The following is a 20,378-nucleotide window of genomic DNA, read 5'->3' as shown; positions in this document are numbered from 1 at the left end:
ATTGGGCTCTGTGCTGACAGCTCAGAGCCTGGAGCCTGTTTTGGATTCTGTGTCTCCCTCTCACTTTCTCTCTCAGCCCCTTCCCTGCTGGTGCTCTGTCTCTCAAAACTAAACAAATGTTAAAAATAAATTTAAAAAAAATAGAAGATCTAGACATTTTTCCAAAGAAGACATACAGACGGTCCTACAGTGCTCCACATCACTCACCATCAGAAAAATGCAAATCAAAACCACAGTGAAATACTGTATCACATCAGTTAGAATGGCTAGCTACTAACAAAAAGACAAGAAATAACGAGTGCTCACAAAGGTATGGAGAAAAGGGAACACCCTTGTGCACTGTTGGTGGGAATGTAAATTGGCGTAGCTACTGTGGAAAACAGTATAGATGTTCCTCAAAAACTTAAAGACAGAACTACCATATGATCCAGCAACTGCACTTCTGGGTACTTATCTGAAAGAAACACAAACACTAACATTAGAAGATATCTGCAACCCCATGTTCCTTGTGGCATTATTTACAAAAGCCAAGACATGGAGCCAACCTAAGTGTTCACTAATGGAAGAATATAGAAAATGCGATTTATATACATATATTCATGTATACACACACACACACACACACACACACACACACACACACACACACTGTGATTAAGCCACAAAAAAGAATGAAGTCTTGCTATTTGCAACAACATGGAAGGACCATGAGGGCATTATGCTAAGTGGAGTAAGTCAGACAGGGAAAGGCAAGTATCTTATGATCTCACTTGTATGTGAAATCTAAAACAAACAAACAAACAAACAAACAAACAAACAACACAGAGAAAAAAGAACTCCTAGATACAAAGAACAGATTGGTGGTTGCCAGATGTGGGAATTGGGGAGCAGGCAAAATTGGTGAAGGTGGTCAAAATGTACAAACTTCCAGTTATAAAATAAATCATGGAAAGGACATGGGTGACTCAGTGGGTTAAGGGTCCGACTTCGGCTCAGGTCATGATCTCGCCACTCTGGAGTTTGAACCCCATGTCAGGCTCTGTGCTGAAAGCTCAAGAGACTGGAGTCTGCTTCGGATTCTGTGTCTCCCTCTCTCTCTCTGACCCTCCCATGCTCGTGCTCTGTCTCTCTCCCTCTCTCAAAAATAAAATAAATATTACAAAATTTTTTTTAAATAAAAAAACCACAGGGATGTAACATACAGCATTGTGACTGTAGTTAATAATACTGCACTGCATATTTGAAAGTTGCTAAGAATAGATCTTAACGTCCTCGTTACAAGGAAAATTTTTGTAACTATCTTAATGGATATTTAGACTTACTGTAGTAATCATTTCACAGTATATAAATATCAAATCATTATGTTGTATACCTGAAACTATGTCAATTATATTTCCATTAAAAGAGACAAAAACAAGATAATGAAGCAAACATGGTAATACAGTAACTAAGGCAGAGTAATGAGTACATGGAGGTTCATTTCTTCCATTTTTATATTAGAAAATTTTCATACTAAAATTATTTTAACTTAAAACAAAATTCAACCAATGGGGATGAAAGCAAGCATAACTACCTTGAAGTCATAACATAATACCCTGACAGCAGTATAAAAACAGCCCCCACATGCACGGGGAGAGAGGAGAAAATAATATTCTAGGTAGAGAAGAAAGAAATAGAACAAAAGCACAGAATGGTGGTAAATTGACCCAGAGAACAGCAGATAGCCTCATTTTGTGAAAAGAGTATGAGTAGAGAAGTAGAAGATAAGGCATCAAGACAGGGCCATATTTTGAAGATCTGTCAATGCCAAGCTAGGAAATATTATGAAACGTGTGATAAAGGGTCACAAATGGTTTGGATTCAGGATGGAGAAGGTTATAGGCCTGGACAGATCCATCTGTGAAAGACCAGCTAGGCAGCAAGATGTGCCATGTGAGGAGGGAAAGAGAAGACTCGAGAATGGAGGTGGAGCTTTCATGACTTGTGAGGTGAAAAGGTTGGTGAGAAAAAACAAAACAAACAAGAAGAGTATATACACCGAAACAGGAAATTCTTTTGCAAACACCTAGCCAGACAATGCCCCAAACAAGGCCACTTCAAACCCTCAGCACTCTCAAATCATCCGTCCACCCTCCTTTCCCATCACTCTTGTGGATAACCTTGCTTACCTTAGAGAAAACAGAAGTCATCTGAAAGAAGCCACCTCGACTGTCTACAAGCCCTCATTTTCACTATACTCCCCCCTTCTTACAGGATGACTTCCATTTCAACAGAATTTAATAAATGGCACAAAATAACACTGATTCTACATTATTGTCATCTTGTTGTGGTGCTAATGACAATAATGCTTATGGTGTTAATGCTCTACATACTATTTCATGTAATGGTCACAACACCCTGTGACACAAGTGCTATCCCTATTTTGCAGAAGTAGAAACCAAGCTCTATACTTAGCAAATGACAGCACTGGAGTCTGAATGGGTATAGCAGGTCCCCAGCTCCCCAATCTGTAATCACTCTATTGTACCGTCTCTCTAAATGTCTATCATTAAGAAACAAGATGTAAAAAGTTGTGATCTCTTCAATGGAATACTATATAGCTACAAATGAAAGTAATTCACTAAAGCTACATAAATCCATATGAATTAATCTAAAAAATGTTAAGTCAAAACTCTAAGTTTCATAGTAACACAAATAGCATACACTATATACAATCTAAAACAAAAGAAACAATCTCATGCACTGCTAAGAAAACATAACTGTGTAATAAAAGTATAAAGACATACACAGAAGTAATACAAATTTAGGAAAATGCTTTCCTCATGGAAGAAAAGTGGATGGGAGGATATTTGAAACAGGAAAGTATACCAAGAGATTTCAACTATATTTGTTTTTTAAATTATTTTTTATTTTTTTGATGTTTTTAAATTTTTATTTAAGTTTATTTATGTGTGAGAGAGAGTGTGTGTGCACACGAGTGGGGGAAGGGCAGAAAGAGAGGGAGGGAGAGAGAATCCCAAGAAGGCTCCCACTGTCAATGCAGAGCCCAATTCAGGGCTTGAACTTACCAACCATGAGATCATGACCTGAGCCGAAATCAAGAGTCAGACGTTTAATTAACAGTCTGAGCCATGCAAGTGCCCCTCGACTATACTTGTAATGTTTTCTTTCTTAAGATATGTGATAGGCATTTGAAGCCTCCTTCTAGTAAATCCTATACCATTTTTTTTTAATGAAAAAAGGATGAAAATACAGAGCAGATGTTCTCTTAGATAGCATATTTGTAAGTCCACAAGTTTCAAAGCACTGCTTCTGCCATCATGTGGCTCCTAAAGATATTACATGCACACAATTTTCAGAAAAAGAAAGGAAGTTTAAAAAGAGGCATTGTTAATTCTCAGGTACAAGATCATATGGATGTAACGCACAGAGAAGCCTGAGTAAGCCACTTACTTGATACATAACCATTATTAAAAACATATTACCACTTCTAAATAATAATAAAACAGAAGACATAAAACATATGCTAGGTGCAAAAGAATAACACTGGACCCCTATCTTACACCATTCACAAAAATTAACTCGAAATGGATTAAGGACTTACGCGTAAGACCTGTAACTATAAGACTCATAGAAGAAAACATAGCAGAAAAGTAACTTCACATCAGTCTTGATAGTGATTTTTTGGATGAGATACCAATAGCACAAGCGACAAAAGCAAAAATAAGTGGAACTACATCAAACTAGAAAGTTCCCACCACACAGCAGAAGAAGCAATCAACAAAATGAAAAGGAAACCTACAGAAAAGAAGAAAATATTTCCAAATCATGCATCTAAGAACAGGTTAATATCCAAAATTTATAAGGAACTCATACAACTCAACAGCCAAAACACAAACAACCTGACGAAAAAATGGGCAGAGGCCATGAACAGATTTTCCAAAGATATAAAAATAGCCAACAAGTTCATGAAATGTGCTCAACATCACTAATAATCAGGAAAATTCAAAACCACAAGGAAATATCACCTCATACCTGTTAGAATGGTTAGTATCAGAAAGATAAGAGTTAAGTATTGGTAAGATGTGGAGAAAAGGAAACCCTTGTGCACTGTTGGTGGGAATGTAAATTGGTGTTGCCACTGTATAAAACAGTACGAAGTTCCTCAAAAAATTGAAAATAGAACTACCATATGATCCATCAATCCCACTTCTGGGTATACATTTGAAGGAAATGAAATCACTATCTCAAAAAGATATCTGCATTCCCTTATTTTCTGCAGCATTATTCACAATAGTTAAGACATGGAAACAACCTAAGTGTCCATCAATTGATACAAATGGATAAAGAATGTGGCATATGTATGCATACATATACAATGTAGTATTATTCAGCTTACAAAAAAAAGGAAATCCTGCCATTTGCAACCTCACGGGTGGACCCTGAGAGTATTCTAAGTGAAATAAACTAGAGAAACACAAATACTGTGTGATCTCACTTATATGTGGAATCTAAAAACACCGAATTCATAGAAATGAAGAGTAGGATGGTGCTTGCCAAGGGCTGAGAGGTGGGGGAAATGGGGAGATGATCAAAGGGCGTAAACTACCAGGTGTAAGATGAGAAAGTTTTGGGTATGTAATACACAGCATGATGACTATCATAGTTAAAAATACATATATTTGCAAGTTGCTATGACAGTAGTCTTAATGTTCTCACCATAACGTCAACAAAATGGTGATTGCATGTCTTAAATCACCACACTGTAAACCTCAAAATTACACAATGTTATATGCCAATCATATCTCAATAAAGCTGGAAAAATAAAAATTATAAAAGCCAGTTTGGTAGGAAGCCCACTCAGAAGAAGAAAAGTATGAGAGAGTTATTGGAAAGAAACTGTTTAAGAGAGAAGGATCAACGTAAGACATGTTAAGGTTAAATAGTCAAGACCAGCAGAAAGATGGGCTTTCAGATGCAATTCCATTAATAGCTAAATGAAGATCTAGACACAAACGTCAAAACCCAGAAGTAAATGAACAGAAAGAACACAGTAAAAAGAAACCTTGTACATAACATTAAGTTTCACTTCATTTTGTACCTTAGAATTTAGTATTAAAAAAATTTTAATGTTTATTTTGAGAGAGAGATAGAGAGAAAGAACAAACAAGTGGGGGGGGGGGGCAGAGAGAAAGGCAGACACAGAATGCAAAGCAGGCTCCAGGCTGTCAGCACAGAGCCCAATGCAGGGCTTGAACCCACGAACTGTGAAGCCATGACCTGAGCCGAAGTTGGACGCTCAACTGACTGAGCCACCCAGGCGCCCCTAGAATTCAGTATTTTTAATAGCAAATTTTACGAGAGATCAACATCTTTCCCGAATATCCAGGTTAGAGAGAAATAAACCTAAAAATTGTATCACAGTGAATCTTAACTAGTTAGAAACACGTCCCTGTGTAAAATTAATTGCACAAGCACTACCTATACAGTAAAGGTATAACTGGCATGTTTCACTACATTCTATTTATCACCAGCTGCCCCCACTGCCCCCCAAATATTGTACAGCAGTGCCCAATATGGCCTTCTGATCAAAGGTGTCCCTGGGCGGGGCACCTGGGTGGCTCAGTGGGTTAAGAGCCCAGCTCTTAGTTTTGGCTTGGGTCACAGTCTTGCAGTTTCATGGGTTCGAGCCCCACGTTGAGCTCTGTGCTGACCGTGTGGAGCCTGCTTGGGATTCTCTCTCTCCCTCTCTCTCTGCCCCTCCCCCACTCACACTGTCTCTGTCTCTCAAAATAAATAAATAAACTGAAAAAAAAGAGGGTCCCTGGTCACCTGGATGCCCAAACTAAACTCTTGAAGTCATCCTCAGCAACTTCTTTCTCACCAACCCACTCAGCAAAAGTAGTTGATTTAATGCATGAGATGTCATTTCCATTTCTCTCTTCATTTATATTTACATGTCTAAGGTCCTTCCCATAGTGTCCTGCATACCCAGCTGATGACCCCATCCTCACTCTCCTTAAGAGGCTGGGTTCAGAGTCAACCAGCCTTGAACTCAGATCCCAGCTTTGATACTTAATAGCTACTTTTTTTTTTAAAGTGTTTATTTATTTTGAAAGAGAGCACGTGAGGGGAGAGGGGCAGAGAGGGAGAGAGAGAATCCCGAGAAGGCTCTGCACCGCCAGCACGGAGCCCAATGTGGGGCTCGAACCCATGAAGTTACAAGATCATGACCCAAGCTGAAACCAAGAGTTGGATGCTTAACTCACTGAACCATCCAGGCCCCCCACTTTTTAAAAAAAATGTTTATTTCTTTATTTTGAGAGGGAGACAGAGAGAGAATCTCAAGAAGGTTCCACACTGCCAGTGCTGAGCCCCACTTGGGGCTTGATCTCACAAACCATGGTGACCTGAGCCAAAATCGAGTCAATGCTTAACCCACTGAGCCACCCAGGTGCCCCTCTTTTCTTTTTTTTCAAAATTTTTTAATGTTGATTTATTTTTGAGAGCGAGACCAACAGAGTGCAAGTGGGGGAGGGGCAGACAGAGAGGGAGACACAGAATGCAAAGCAGGTTCCAGGCTCTGAGTTGTAAGCACGGAGCTCGATGTGGGGCTCAAACCCACGAACAGTGAAATCATGACCTAAGATGACATCAGACATTTAATGGACTGAGCCACCCCAGTGCCCCACTTTTATTTCTAAAAAGGAAATTGTTATAGCCATACCCCATACAGCTCCTATGAAAAGCACATGGAAACCTCACTGAAAATGGCAGGAAGCCCTGAAGGGGGAGCTCTCACTAACACACCATCACCACTCATAATCAGCAGGAAGAAGGAAGGTAATTCTTATCTTGACAAGAAAGGGCACTTTTCCCATAGAAATTTTATCTCTGGCTTTTAAGAAAAAGTGGGACAATAGCTCCCTGCTCCAAAATCAATCAGTCTCAAACTCCTATTCTTCCCTAGTGAACTTTTGTTCACAACAATCCTCCCCAATTTCCCCTTAACACCTAATAAAAGCAAGCTTCCCTTTGTCCCTTTGGACTTACCTATGGTTTGCCATAGTTTACTTGTCCCAAATTGCAGTTCCAATCCTATTCCCAGATAAACTCATTTTCCTAGGAAAATAACTGGCTATTTTATTTTTAAGGTTGACAAGTGGCACATACTAAGTGTTAAATACAAAATAAATATCACCATTATCAATATTTCTCCTCTCCCCTACTGCCATCAAAGTTTTTCTTAATGCAAATCTGATCATACCATGTCTCAGTTTAGAAGATTTCTATAGATGTCTATTTTATATGGGATACAGTTTAAAGACCTTGGCATAACATATGCAACATATGTAGGAGTGCTGACAATACTGACCCCATCTCTTTGGCTCTGTATCATGTTCAAGTTCAACTGATGGATTCTTTGGGGGCTATATGTTCCAGGCCCCTTGGAGACTGACAAGCATACCTTAGAAATGCCTGCCATGGCTGGGATGAGTAAGGCTTGTTTTGGCCTCTCTATGTTAGATATAACATAGCCCTCCCCCTTCCTGATGCACAGGTGGTGCCACAAGATCTAATTAAAGGTTAGCTGTCAGGTGTATGCAAGCCCTTTGAGGTGTGTACAAACCCTTTGATCTCACTATAGTGCCCTTTTGCATGTCCCCTTGCTCTATAAAATCTGTGAACTAAGATCTGGACTTTATGGAAAATAACTATGCAGCTGCCATGGATTGTTTTCTGCTCTATCCTCCCCACCCTTTGCCCCCCTTGTCAGTAAATTACCCTAAATAAAAGTCTGTAAACTGTGTGGAGCCACCTGCTTCCTTTTCTGGTCTCAAAGTGCCTTTTCAGTTGGGGGAACCATGTACTGTCCCTCCCCCATCTTCTAACAACGTAACTCTTCACAACGTACTTACCTTTCTGGCCTCATTGCCAGCCATTTTTTTTCCTTCCAACTGTGAATCCCCTGCCCACAATGAGCCCCCTTCCCCAACCACTGTTCCCCCAACTTAGCACACTCTTTTGTGTCCCCTTAAGGACAGGCAGCAGAGAGTCAAAGGAGCCAGTGGGTTATACTAGATGGCTTCCATAAAGCCTCCACCACTGTAAGGAGTGATCACATCTCTACCCTTTGGCTTTGGTGCCCAAGTGCCCCACAGAGGGAAGGCTGCACCAGGCTCCTGAGGCCTCCCTCTGGCTTTTCTGCCATTCTAGCTATTACATGGCCACCAGCAAGTTTTCTGCAAAGTCTTCACTTTCCTTGCTTGCACATCAAAGACAGCACATGTTTGTTTACTTCACAATCTTTTTGTAAGAATTAAATAGCGTATTAGAAACAAAGTGGGGAAGATAATTAATTACTATAGCAATGTCAGTCACTCAGTATACTACTACTAGGTCACAGAGAAGTCAAAAAGGGTATCAGAAGTCAAAAGTGCCTGCAGCAGAGAGTGAAGACCCCCTACACAATTCCTTAAGCATGTTTTAAGGCACTACTGCAAGTATATGCGAGATCATTCCTTGTTCCTAATCTTTGCTCCAACAGAACTATTCCAGCATATGCCTCCCACCACCCATAGATGCCTAACGCCATCCCCAAGCCTCCAGGCCTTCTTTGACATCTTGCTATAGGTAGAAACTTCTGCCTTGATTTAAATTCCTGGGCAAAAATAACCCCCTTACTTTCAGAATTCAAAAATGAGGCTTTAATCCTATCAAAATCTCAATAATGTTTTTCTGCAGAAATAGAAAAAATCCATCCTAAAATCCATATGAAATTCCAGGAGACCTCAAAGAGCCAAATCAATCTTGAAAGAGACAAAGTTGGAGGTCTCACACTGATTTCAAAACTTACTATAAAATTCTAATATCAAACAGTGTGCAAGCGTGCAACTGGCATAAAGACAGACACACAGGGGCGCCTGGGTGGCTCGGTCGGTTGGGTGGCCAACTACGGCTCAGGTCATGATCTCGCGGTCTGTGAGTTCGAGCCCTGCGTTGGGCTCTGTGCTGAGAGCTCAGAGCCTGGAGCCTGCTTCCGATTCTGTCTCCCTCTCTCTGCCCCTTCCCTGCTTGCTCTCTGTCTCTCTGTCTCGCTCTCTCTCTCAAAAATAATAAACAGTAAAAAAAAAAAAATTAAAAAAAAAAACAGACAGACAGACCAATGGTATAGAACTGAGAGCCTAGAAATAAACCCTCACAAATATGGTCAAATGGGTGTCAAGACCATTTAGACAAGGGTGTCAAGACCATTCAATGGGGAGAGTCTTTTCAACAAATGGTGGTGGGAAAATTTATATCCACAAGCAAAAAAATTGAGTTGAACTCTTAATCTTACACCATATACAGAAATTAACTCCATATGGGTCAAATAAAACTCTTAGAAGAAAACATATGGGAAAAGCTTCATGACACTGAATGTGGCAATGATTTCTTGGATAGGTCACCAAAAGCAGAGGCAACAAAAGTAAAAATAGACAACTGGGACTACATCAACATTAAAAACTTCTGTGCATCATACACACAGGAAGGAGGCCATGAGAACAAATGCAGGAATGGTAGTGATGATTCTACAAGTCAAGGATGCAAAAGATTGCCAGGAAAGCCCCCAGGAGATAGGGGAGAGACATGGAACAGATTCTCCCCCATAACCTTCTGAGGAGGAACCAGCCCAGCCAACACCTTGATCTCAGACACCTGGCCTCCAGAACTAAGAGATAATAAATGCTGTTCGTTAAGCCCTCAAAAAAACCCAAAAAAGCAAAAAAAACCCTTTTGTGCATCAAAGGACATAAACAACAGAGTTAAAAAACAACACATGGAATGGGAGAAAATATCTGCAAATTATATATTTGATAAGGAGTTAATATCCAGAATCTATAAAGAGCTCATACAATTCAACCACAACCAAAAAACCAACCAGATTAAAAAGTGGGCAGGAGACCTAAATAGACTTTTCTCCAAAGAAGGTATACAAATGGCCAATAAGTGCATAAAAGGATGCTCAATATCATTAGTCATTAGAGTAATGCAAATCAAAATCAAAATGAGATACCACCTTAAACAAATTAGGATGGCTACTATTAAAAAAAAGAAAAAGAGAAAAGGAAAATAACAAACGTTCGGGATGTGGAGATATTGGAACCCTTCTGCACCATCAGTGGGAATACGAAATGGTGCAGTCACTATGAAAACCAGTATGGTCATGCTCAAAAAATAACTGAGTTACCATGTGACCGAACAACTCTACTTCTGTATCTAAACAAATTGAAAACAGGGATTCCAAGAGATATCTGTCCACCTATGTGGACAGCAGTATTATTCATGACAGCCAAAACAAAAGTGGAAGCAACACAAATATCTGCTGACAAATGAATAAACAAAATGTGATATATACACACAATGAAATATTAGTCAGCCTCAAAAAGGAAGGTAATTCTGAGACATACAACAACATGAATGAGCCTTAAAGACATTACACTAAGTGAAATAAGCCAGTTGCAAAAAGACAAATGCTTACGATTAAACGTAACATGAGGTATCTGAAGTAGTCAAATTCATAGAGACAGGAAGTAGAATGGTGGGTGCCAGGGGCTGGGGATGGAGGGGAATGGGGAGTTAAGATTTTCAGTTCTGCAAGAGGAAAAGAGTTCTGGAGATGGTAGCACAACAATGTTAATGTAGTTAATGCCACTGAACTATACACTTAAAAATGTATTTCGCCATGGGGGGCGGCCATGGCTCACTCAGTTGAGCATCAGACTCTTGATTTCAGCTGAGGTCATGGTTCCAGGGTTATGGGATGGAGCCCCTCGTTGGGCTCTGTGCTGAGTGTGGACCCTGTTTAAGATTCTCTCCTTCTCCCTCTGCCCCTCTCCCCTGTTTGTGTGCTCTCTCTAAAATTAAAAAAAAAATACATATATATATATATATATATTCACTATTATTTTAAAAAATGAGTCTCCAAGCTGCAAAGTGAAGGATGTGAATGATGGTGAAGGTTTCTAATTCATCCTTTTCACTTTTCAGGTGTAGGAAAAGAATTAAAGAAGAAGAATTAAAGTCCAAGATGTAAGAGAACCGAGAACATGACCCTAGTACACAGCTTACCATCAAAAATAAATAAATAAATAAATAAAAAAGAAAGAAAAGTAAAGTAAAGTAAATGTAACAGGAAAAGACTGAAAGACAGGGGTTAAGTGGGACAAAGGCAACAAAGTAGGCAGCACAATCACAGGAAGGGAATGAAGGGGAAATTCCAAGAACATTTTAAAATAATTCCTGTTTTGCTGCAATAGAAGTCTGAAACTATCATTTATCTTGCTCTAGGTAGAGCTGAAGTCTGTGGAAATTCCCATATAAGGTAGTTTGTTCATGGTTATTTCCTAAAGCAGGACATTACATTTCCCATCTGAAAAAGGCATTAGGCCTTTGGAAGAAGACATTCTTTTGTCAACACCATGCATATATAAAAATATATGTATTAACAGCTGTGGTTCCATTCTTAATGGTTACCACATTTGCCAAAACATGTTATCCCCCTGGCTAAATATGGTTCAGCATCTAGCACTCAATGCCACAGTTTTCCTGTGGTCGTTACTGGAGGTAGTGATAAAGATTGGTATGACTTTACTGCTCCCATAAATGGCCCTTCAGTCCGTAATATGTCTTAAATGACATGGTAATGTCTTTACTTTCTTTTTTACATTTTTTAAGATTTTATTTTTATGTAATATCTACACCCAACATGGGGCCTGAATTTACAACCCCAAGATTAAGAGTCACATGCTCCATCGCCTGAGCCAGGCAAGCACCCCATGTCTTTATTTTCTTAATTAAAAACATTTTTTTTTACTTTCTTAATTTAGTAATTTAATTTTTTATTGAAGTATAGTTGAGACACAGTGTTTACATTAGTTTCCGGTGCACAACACAGTGACTCCAAAACTCTGTGCTTTGTGCTCTGTGTCTTTACTTTCCTTTAATAAGCAGTCCTGCCTTCCATGTACGGTACCTTTCTTCCACAGTTTTTCCATCTTAGGGGAAGCTGCTCTCCTGCCCCATTTTAATTCCTCCCTATGACTTCAAGGCAGAGCTTCTACCTTTGATTTTTCAGGATGAGCCTCAATCCTTTTTCTTGGACTTCTGCTCATTTGGTAGCCACATGCAGCAACTTGAAATGTGGCTAAGTTCACATCAAGATGTGCTTTAAGCATAAAACAGACTTGGGATGTCAAAGATTTAGCTCACAAAAATGTAAAATATCTCAATAGTTTTTAATATGTTACATGATATGTATATAGTATGGACAATAGCTTGGCATATGGAGTTAAAGAAAATATATTATGAAAATAAATTTCACCTGTTTCATTTTGCACTGGCTAGCAGAAAAGTTTAAACTACACATATGATGTGGCTCATGTGTTTATTGGATAGCACCAATCTAGGTTTACTGAATAAAGAAATGTATCCCAGAAAATAAGGGGAAGTGGCAGCCTGAACTAGAATCCTTGCTCTATCTCTTATTAGCCAGGGCAGATTTCTTCACCTACAGATTAGGTCTCCATTTATAAATGTGGTCATAATAAAACCCTCTCAATGTTTCAAGGACTTCAATAGAAAGAAAACATTTAAGCACTTACCAACACAAAGTGCATTCTCAGTGACTGTTACTTCCCTTTCTTGGAGTCTCAGAAACCCTGTGGGTATGTTCGGCTGCTGATTTAGTCATTTTGGGGTTAGTCATAGAAAGTCTGGAATACAAGACTCTTTTTTCCTTCCTTTCCATTCTAATTACTTCCACAGAATCACCCTTACCAGTCAGGGATGTGGGGCGCTTTCTAGCAAAATCTGTCCCCTTCCCCACAGTTGTATTATCTATTTCCATCATTTGTTTATCTGCCATATTCTTCCCTTCACCTCTCCACTGGTCCACACATTAACAAATCGTTAAAATTTATGTCAAAATTCTGGCTGCTGCTCACTTTCTCCTTAGGATCGTTATCAATAGCTCATTGCTACTGCCTAAATTTATTTGTTTTTAAAATATTCTTTATCTTTTATTTATTTTTGAGAGAGAGAGAGAGAGAGAGAGAAAATGAGCGGGGGAGGGGCAGAGAGGGAGGGAGACACAGAATCTGAAGCAGGCTCCAGGCTCTGAGCTATCAACACAGAGCCTGACATGGGGCTTGAACCCATGAAGTGTGAGACCATGACTTGAGCCGAAGTCAGATGCCTAACCGACTGAGCCACCCAGGTATCCTGCTACTGCCTAAATTTAAATGTAGCTTTGTTATAATTTTAGCTACTTCATGTGTGTGCACTCCATTCTCCTAAGATGCATGGATACATCCTTTATTTCCCTGTGTCTCATCAGATACACAATGAATGAAGACTTTTATAATGGTCTTAGAAAGAAGTAAAATCAAACTGAATACTGACTTTTGATTACTGACCAGACCGAACAGGATCATAGGGAATGAAAAGCAACTTCTCTAAGAAATCACACCTGATTTGGCAGTCTGGAGTTTATTTCTGGCTGATCTGTGAAAATTTCTTTATGATTTCCTCCAAGCTGTTGCTAACAGTGTGCTGAGCTGACAACCCTGAAGACTGAATTCCCCTCTTGGATGATGCTATTTTCTTATTTTCCACCTGACTTTTCCCAAATACCTGCTATTATTTATTACAAATGCCAATCCTTTTGACAGTCTGGCTTAAAGAAGTTTATTATGCATCAATGCAATCTAGCCTCTGAATCTCATTCTACCGCTAGGACCCCTTCCACAGGAGGACAACAACTCTAGGTCCTGGTGGGGCTGGGGGATAGAGAAGAAGGACCAGCTCCTGACAGATTTCCTCCCTTTAGAAAAGATAGAAGATGGTAACAGAATCACAGGGGTAAGGGAAAGAATTAGTGAGAGAAAGAAAACATAAAAGAAGGGGAGCAGATTTAAGAAAAAAAAAAGCAAAAGATAGAGAAGCAAATCTCTGCAATAGTAGTCAGGCAACGGGAGTTCTCCAGGTCCATCCTTCACACTGCAATGTTACCATATCCAGTCCCTTAAAATCACCCAAAACTTTATATCGTATTCAAGACCAGTAATCTATGCGCACTCCCTATCACTCTTATCCTGCAAACACATCTTACATCCTAGCACATGTCTTTTGAATTCTTTTCATTCATTGTATACTCATTTATTGAGCACTTAGAGCTAGGCACTGGAGATACAGGAGGGAACATGGAAGACAAAGCCCCTGCTTCATCAATCTTAGAGTCTAGTGGAAAGGGGCAGTTGAGATATGGCATCTGAAAGAAAGAGGAAACCAAGGGCAGGGTGCATATCAAGTATGCCCTTGCAGACCAGAATAAGGATTCCAGGTTCCATTCAGGCGAGGTGAAAAGGCAATGGGAGGATTCTGAACAAGGAAGTAAAACTGACCTTTGCTGAAGATGTCACCAACTCGCTAGAAGAATACCCTTCCCCATCATTGTTTAAATGCTGAAATTTACTCATTCTTCAAAGCCCAACTTAAGAATCAACTAAATGGTGCTGGTCCCTGAGAATTACAGGTCACTCCTACTTTTGGTTATGCCTCCAAACTTGACAGTATACTCATGTTGGTCTGATTATGCTTGGTTATTTGTGGGCAATTTTTTTACACCACCTTTATGTATGTTTATCTAAAGTATCTTTTTCAGGGGCGCCTGGGTGGCGCAGTCGGTTAAGCGTCCGACTTCAGCCAGGTCACGATCTCGCGGTCCGTGAGTTCGAGCCCCGCGTCGGGCTCTGGGCTGATGGCTCAGAGCCTGGAGCCTGTTTCCGATTCTGTGTCTCCCTCTGTCTCTGCCCCTCCCCCGTTCATGCTCTGTCTCTCTCTGTCCCCAAAATAAATAAAAAACGTTGAAAAAAAAAAAAATTTAAAAAAAAAAAATAAAGTATCTTTTTCATTTTTTATTCTATGAGTCATGTACACTGCCTTGTTGTTGCAAGGCAGTTAATTTGAAGTTAATTTCTATTAACTTGCAAGACCCAAAGCAAAGCGATCATCCTTTAGAACTTTTTATTTCTTGTCCCTGAAAAAAATAAATCTGTTCTCTTAATACTATAACTATTGCTTATTTCATGACAATGTGTTTATAAAAAACATATCTATAAATATGTAACATACAAAATAAGAAAGTCCCTTACACATCACCCTATTCTATATCACAGCTATGTTCCTCTCAAGGTTATCATGTTCCTGGAGACTGACTGCAAAATAAATGTTTTCATAACTACATTTAAATCTCTAAGGAAGTACACTGTATAAGGCAGATCATGTGTAAGGCACAAGATCCTTCTGGGGTGAATAATCACCTCTCAATAAATGTTTTACAAATGTAGATTTAGTGCATTAAGGTCACTTTAAAAATGGCCTGCTGGTTTTTACAGACTTATATAGGTTAACGAATAAATAACTCAAGTAGTTATAGTTGCTTTTTCCATACCATGGCAAGACAGATACTCACTAACCGTAGTGCTAAACAGTATATGATTATTTTATTTTAAGACCCTACACAGAATGTGGGTTAAAAATATTTAATGTAATAAAATGACAAAAAGCACTCTATGCTTCTGCAGGACCATATGGCACAAAACGTTACCAAGACTATTAATGTTTTCTCTACAAATATAAGGGTATAGCCTCCCTTCCTCAACCACTTTAAAACCAACAAAATATAAAGTTACTTTTACATATACTCAGTAATTAAATATGCACCCACAGGAAGTTAGAACCACAACCATTACACTTTGCAGCAGAGAAAAGACAAATTTAATTAGCATGGCTAAAAGCTACTACAACTTACCCAAGACTGTTCCTGTTACTGGATATGCAAGTTTAGACAAATGTCTTTTCGATGGATGTCTTCTCTCAGACTTCCACTCCTCTGTCTTAATCACTTTGCACACACAGCCCCACCTCTGCAAAAGCAAGTTGATATTCCGAGCACTTTACCTGATGTGCCTCTACACTCTCTTGTTCTCACCTCAAGAATAAAGAATCTCCTTTCTGGTACTTTTGCTCTTATTTTCTCTCATTATCAGGGCCTGGACAACCAGTTCCAGATTACAGTGGATTATCTTTAAAAGCTCCTGTTTCCTATACTGTATAGTACTTCCTCATCTTAATTTTGTGTCTGTTGCCTTGAGCTATATTTAAGGCAATGAAACCAAATTGAGGGCTTTTTTTCCTGCATTCAGTCAAGTCATGTGACATGGTATGTTACACGATAACCCCAAAGTTCTGAAGCAATAAGGCAACACCCCTAAATGTCATAACTCATATCCTGTTGTTTTATGTACCTAAGTTAAGAAATTCATCCACAAATTTATTGAAAGCTGTGCAGAAAATATTTAGAAAAACAAACAATAATTAGTATAGAAAGAGGTGAAGCTTTCATAAAAAGATATTCTCCACCCTTTTGGATCTTGATAGTATCTACATGTTTGAAATAATAGAGCTTCTTTTAAGTCTCCTCTGAATGCTTTACCACGTCAGTGTTGAACAGCTAGTCTATTTTATCCTCCTGGTAGCTCAGCCCAGTTTAAAGGCAGGCAGGCCAAACTCTGGCAGGCTAAGTAGGGGAAATAGCCTTCTGTCCCAGATATCCTTGACACACACAGTGCAGAGAAGGAGCAGGGCCAATGCTAATGAGGCCTCATACATCCGACTGAGTCACCTCGCAGGACTCCTGGGTGCCAAGTTTCCATTGAAGACTAATCAAGGGATCTTTGGTAGAGATGGAGGAACTCAGGAGCATTTAATACAGGCTTCCGCCTCCATGAATGAAGACTTCCTTGTCCTGATTCATTGAGAATATTACAAGAAAGTCCCTTAAAAAATTTATTATAAAGCAGTCATTTTAAGAATGATAACAGCATTTCTTGATTATCGGACCTGAGGTTAATCTTTAAAAACAAGAGAACAATTCCTCACCTTTGCTTGTTATGCCAACAATGGAGACTGGGTATTGGTAGCATTGAGAGATGGCGACTGTCAGATGTGACAGGCACCCTGGAACTCCATCTACTCTATAGGGAAGCAGTCTGATGTCTGGAGAGGTGAAAGAGCTCACCTAAGACAAGCTGTAGGCAGTGAGCTCTAAACTTCAGGGCTCTGGCCCAGCACCCCTGGGGGCACCACACAGGCTCCATCTCCGTGGCTCACTCTAAAGCCTGACCACCAGAGTTGGGTTTGGACTTGAAATACAAGACTAAACGTATGTACAATTCCAGCCAGAGGACTTTTCTGGCCTTGATTTACTTACTTTGTTTTGAGGGGTGTGAGTGGGATATAGAAGGAAACTGGAAGTACAAGGCTGTTTGTGGGTAAGAAGAGACCTCCCACCCCCATTCCCATGAGGGATAGTACTATACCGGAGATATAAACCCTGGAAAGCAGCCACAATCTCTCCTGGGAGAAGTAAAAGAATGGAAGTCTTGTGAGCTAAATTCCCAGCATATGGAATTCTCTTCAAGAAAGTAACTTATGTTATTGCAATTGAAATCCAGAGAGGCAAACATCTGCCATTTCTTTGTGTCCCAATTCTTTACTGATCATCATGCACTGTGAAGGAAACAGGGTGTTGTGATGAACAAAGGGGGCACACATGCCTAGGGAGGTGACTAGGAGAAGTCTATCTTGAGTCCTTCTCGCTTTTATCTCATCCCCTCCTCCTCTCTTTGGATAAATTCTTCTAGGCAAGAGCAAATCCAGAACACATTTTTCAATCCTTATCTTACGTTAGACATTTATAAACAGTGCTCTCCTGGACATTTTCAACTCAAAACCCTTGGTCTCCAGGCCATTATCCTGTCCTTCCAATCATCCCATCACGGTCTCCTCTGTAGGATCCCCTTCCTTTGCCTGCCTTTTAGGTGTGGCAACTTCCCTAATTCGTACCCTGGATCCCTGCTTGTGAACACTATGAACATTCTCCCTGACGACTCACCATCTCTCATGGCTCCACTACTCCCCCCATGTTAGCAACACCGGCCAGACCTTTCTCTTGAACCTGCAGTCATGCATCAAATTGTCTTCTGGCTGCTTTCATGGAGACACCCTAACTCAAGATGACTAAATAAACCACTCACCCCCTCCTGCCATGCCCATAGCCAGCTCTTCCTTTTATATGTACTCTCTTAGGTACAGCAACATTATCCAACCAGTCACCCAAGTTAGGAATCTCCCAGTCACCCCTGATTTCTTACCTTCAAACCAACCACTTCTGCTAACTTTAACTCCTAACTCATTTTTAAATTAGTCCCTCTGTGCTACTTCACTCTCATTTTTAGCCCTGTTACCATTCTAGCCCTCATGATTACACACTTGGTCTACAGCTGCAGCCTCCTAACTCTCTGCCTTTAACCAAATCCAGGAGACTCAGCCAAGAAGTGATCTAAGGAGCCAGGTGTCTCTCCAGAACTTGCTTCAACTCTGCAATGGCTCTCTGGTGCACTGAGCACAAAGTTAAGCCCCTTAAAGAAGAATACAAACCCAATATGCCCTGGCCCACCAACCTCCTCCAATCCTCATCTCTGGACACTCCCTGCCACTCACTTCATGCAACCCAGCCATGACATATGCCATGTAGGCCCCCATCTCAATGTTGCTGCTTATGCCAGCCCTCAGCCTGGAAGAGCTTTTCATCTTCCTCTTGCTAATTTTAACATCCTTGTACAACTGAAGTGAAGCATAAGGTCTTCAAAAAACCCTGCCTCAACCCCTCTCCAGTCCCATTCTCCTGTCTGCATCACGCACTCCTCCTCAGGGCTCTCATGAGGCCCTCTCACTTATCTCGTAAGAGCTTCTTTTTCTAACCCGAGTGAGGGCAAGAACAAGGCTTCTGCTTATCTTATGCCCTTCCTGCCTATGGCTACCATACACACTAGGCATTCAATAAAGTTTAAACTGAGCCTGTAGGAGAGACAGTCGTTCTCATCTTACAGATAAGGAAAATGATGCTCAGAAAGAGGTTACGTGGTTTCTTAAAAGTCATCCATGGAGAAATCTAAGAGAGAAACTCAGAATGCAAAAATGAAGTCTTTTCTTAAAATCAGAAAGCCTATCACAGCTAAGCATGGTGAGGTGAAAGCAGGGAATGTATCTAAGTTTTTATTACTGCTACCCTAGAGCCTGGCAAGGTGTTGCTTCTCAGACAGGAGTATTTAATAAATACTGGGTGGCTCACTAACATATATACAGAGAGGGTCACTTTACTTGTATACGGTGCAAGAGAGGGTCTGCTTCTCTCCAGCAGATGGAGCTATGGTTCCATGTCGTTACCAGCTACCATTTGGGTGCCCTGCCTGGTTAAAAGAACCAGCCTTTTTCACTCATCCATTGCCACACTTCCTTTTTCCTTTATAACTCTCACACAGATAAAAGGAAATCCAGATACATGTTTTCCATAGAATACTCTCTAAATGCACACATATCTATTTTGTAACATATTCAATGCCTTTGCATATCTTTTCCTGTCTGGCCTTTTAAAAAATCTGGGGTAATTTCACCCAATTTGATTTACCCAGTCTAGCAAGTGCTACTGAATGTTTCCACCTTTCTATAAGCTTCATAGGTTCTTATTTATGAAACACATCTATAACCCAGCAAGTTCATCATGTTCATCCCCAGACATATGCTTTCCCTGGGGTGTCTGCCCTACTTCACTTGAGAAAACATTAGTTTTCCAACCATCTCTCATTAAAAACAAAAAACAAAACAAAATTATCTTAATATTTTCAATATATTTTCATCATTATCTTAAAGTCTTTGAAGTTATAAACAGGATAAAAAAAGAAATTAATACCACCTATGAGAGTAGAACTTACAGTAAAATCTTAAGCAAACTTCATTTTTCACTCAATTTACAAATTTCATAGCATTCCTGAAAAACTTAGTGTCTACTGAAATCATGTAAAAGTAGGCCATGATTATATCTAAAATAGAATTAGGTGCTATGCTCAAATAATTATAAATTTTTTTTTCTTTTTTACCTGCATCAAAGTCCTATGGATGCAAAGTCCATGGCATCCAGCATCCCTGACCCTAGCCAACTCAATGCCTATGTGTCCCTTGCCCCAAACCATTGTGGAGTATTTTTTGTTACCCCACAAGTTCCCAGTTGCTCTGTAGGAAACAGTTCTAGCCCCACTGAGAATTACTGACCCAGAGGATTTCAGATGCCATTAAGCTACCTAATGGCAAAGCACTGATTAAAGTATCTTAAGGAACTACTTGTCAGGGTGTGACTTAACCTATGACATTGAATACTACTAAAATTAAAACACTACCTAAAAAACTTCCAACTATAATTTAAACTCTTTAATCAA

At 39.8% G+C, this 20,378-nt stretch overlaps 1 protein-coding gene across 6 annotated transcripts in view; it reads right to left on the bottom strand.

The window, feature by feature from the left end:
• The window catches only part of LIMS1 (LIM zinc finger domain containing 1), a 157,993-nt gene that overhangs the window by 83,870 nt on the left and 53,745 nt on the right, over nt 1–20,378 (bottom strand). For 2 of the 6 annotated variants that reach the window (XM_058684627.1, XM_058684632.1), the window contains exon 1: nt 15,854–16,027. The exons of 3 other annotated variants lie outside the window; for them this stretch is intronic. The gene's annotated coding sequence lies outside the window, so the exon portion shown is untranslated. Of the gene's footprint in view, nt 1–15,853; nt 16,028–20,378 lie in introns of those variants that run through there. One more of the 6 variants, XM_058684631.1, reaches the window with a different exon arrangement.

The sequence above is a fragment of the Neofelis nebulosa genome, chromosome 9 (genome assembly GCF_028018385.1).
Source record: "Neofelis nebulosa isolate mNeoNeb1 chromosome 9, mNeoNeb1.pri, whole genome shotgun sequence".
NCBI classification, from domain to species: domain Eukaryota; kingdom Metazoa; phylum Chordata; class Mammalia; order Carnivora; family Felidae; genus Neofelis; species Neofelis nebulosa.
This window is presented reverse-complemented; position numbering and strand designations above follow the sequence as displayed.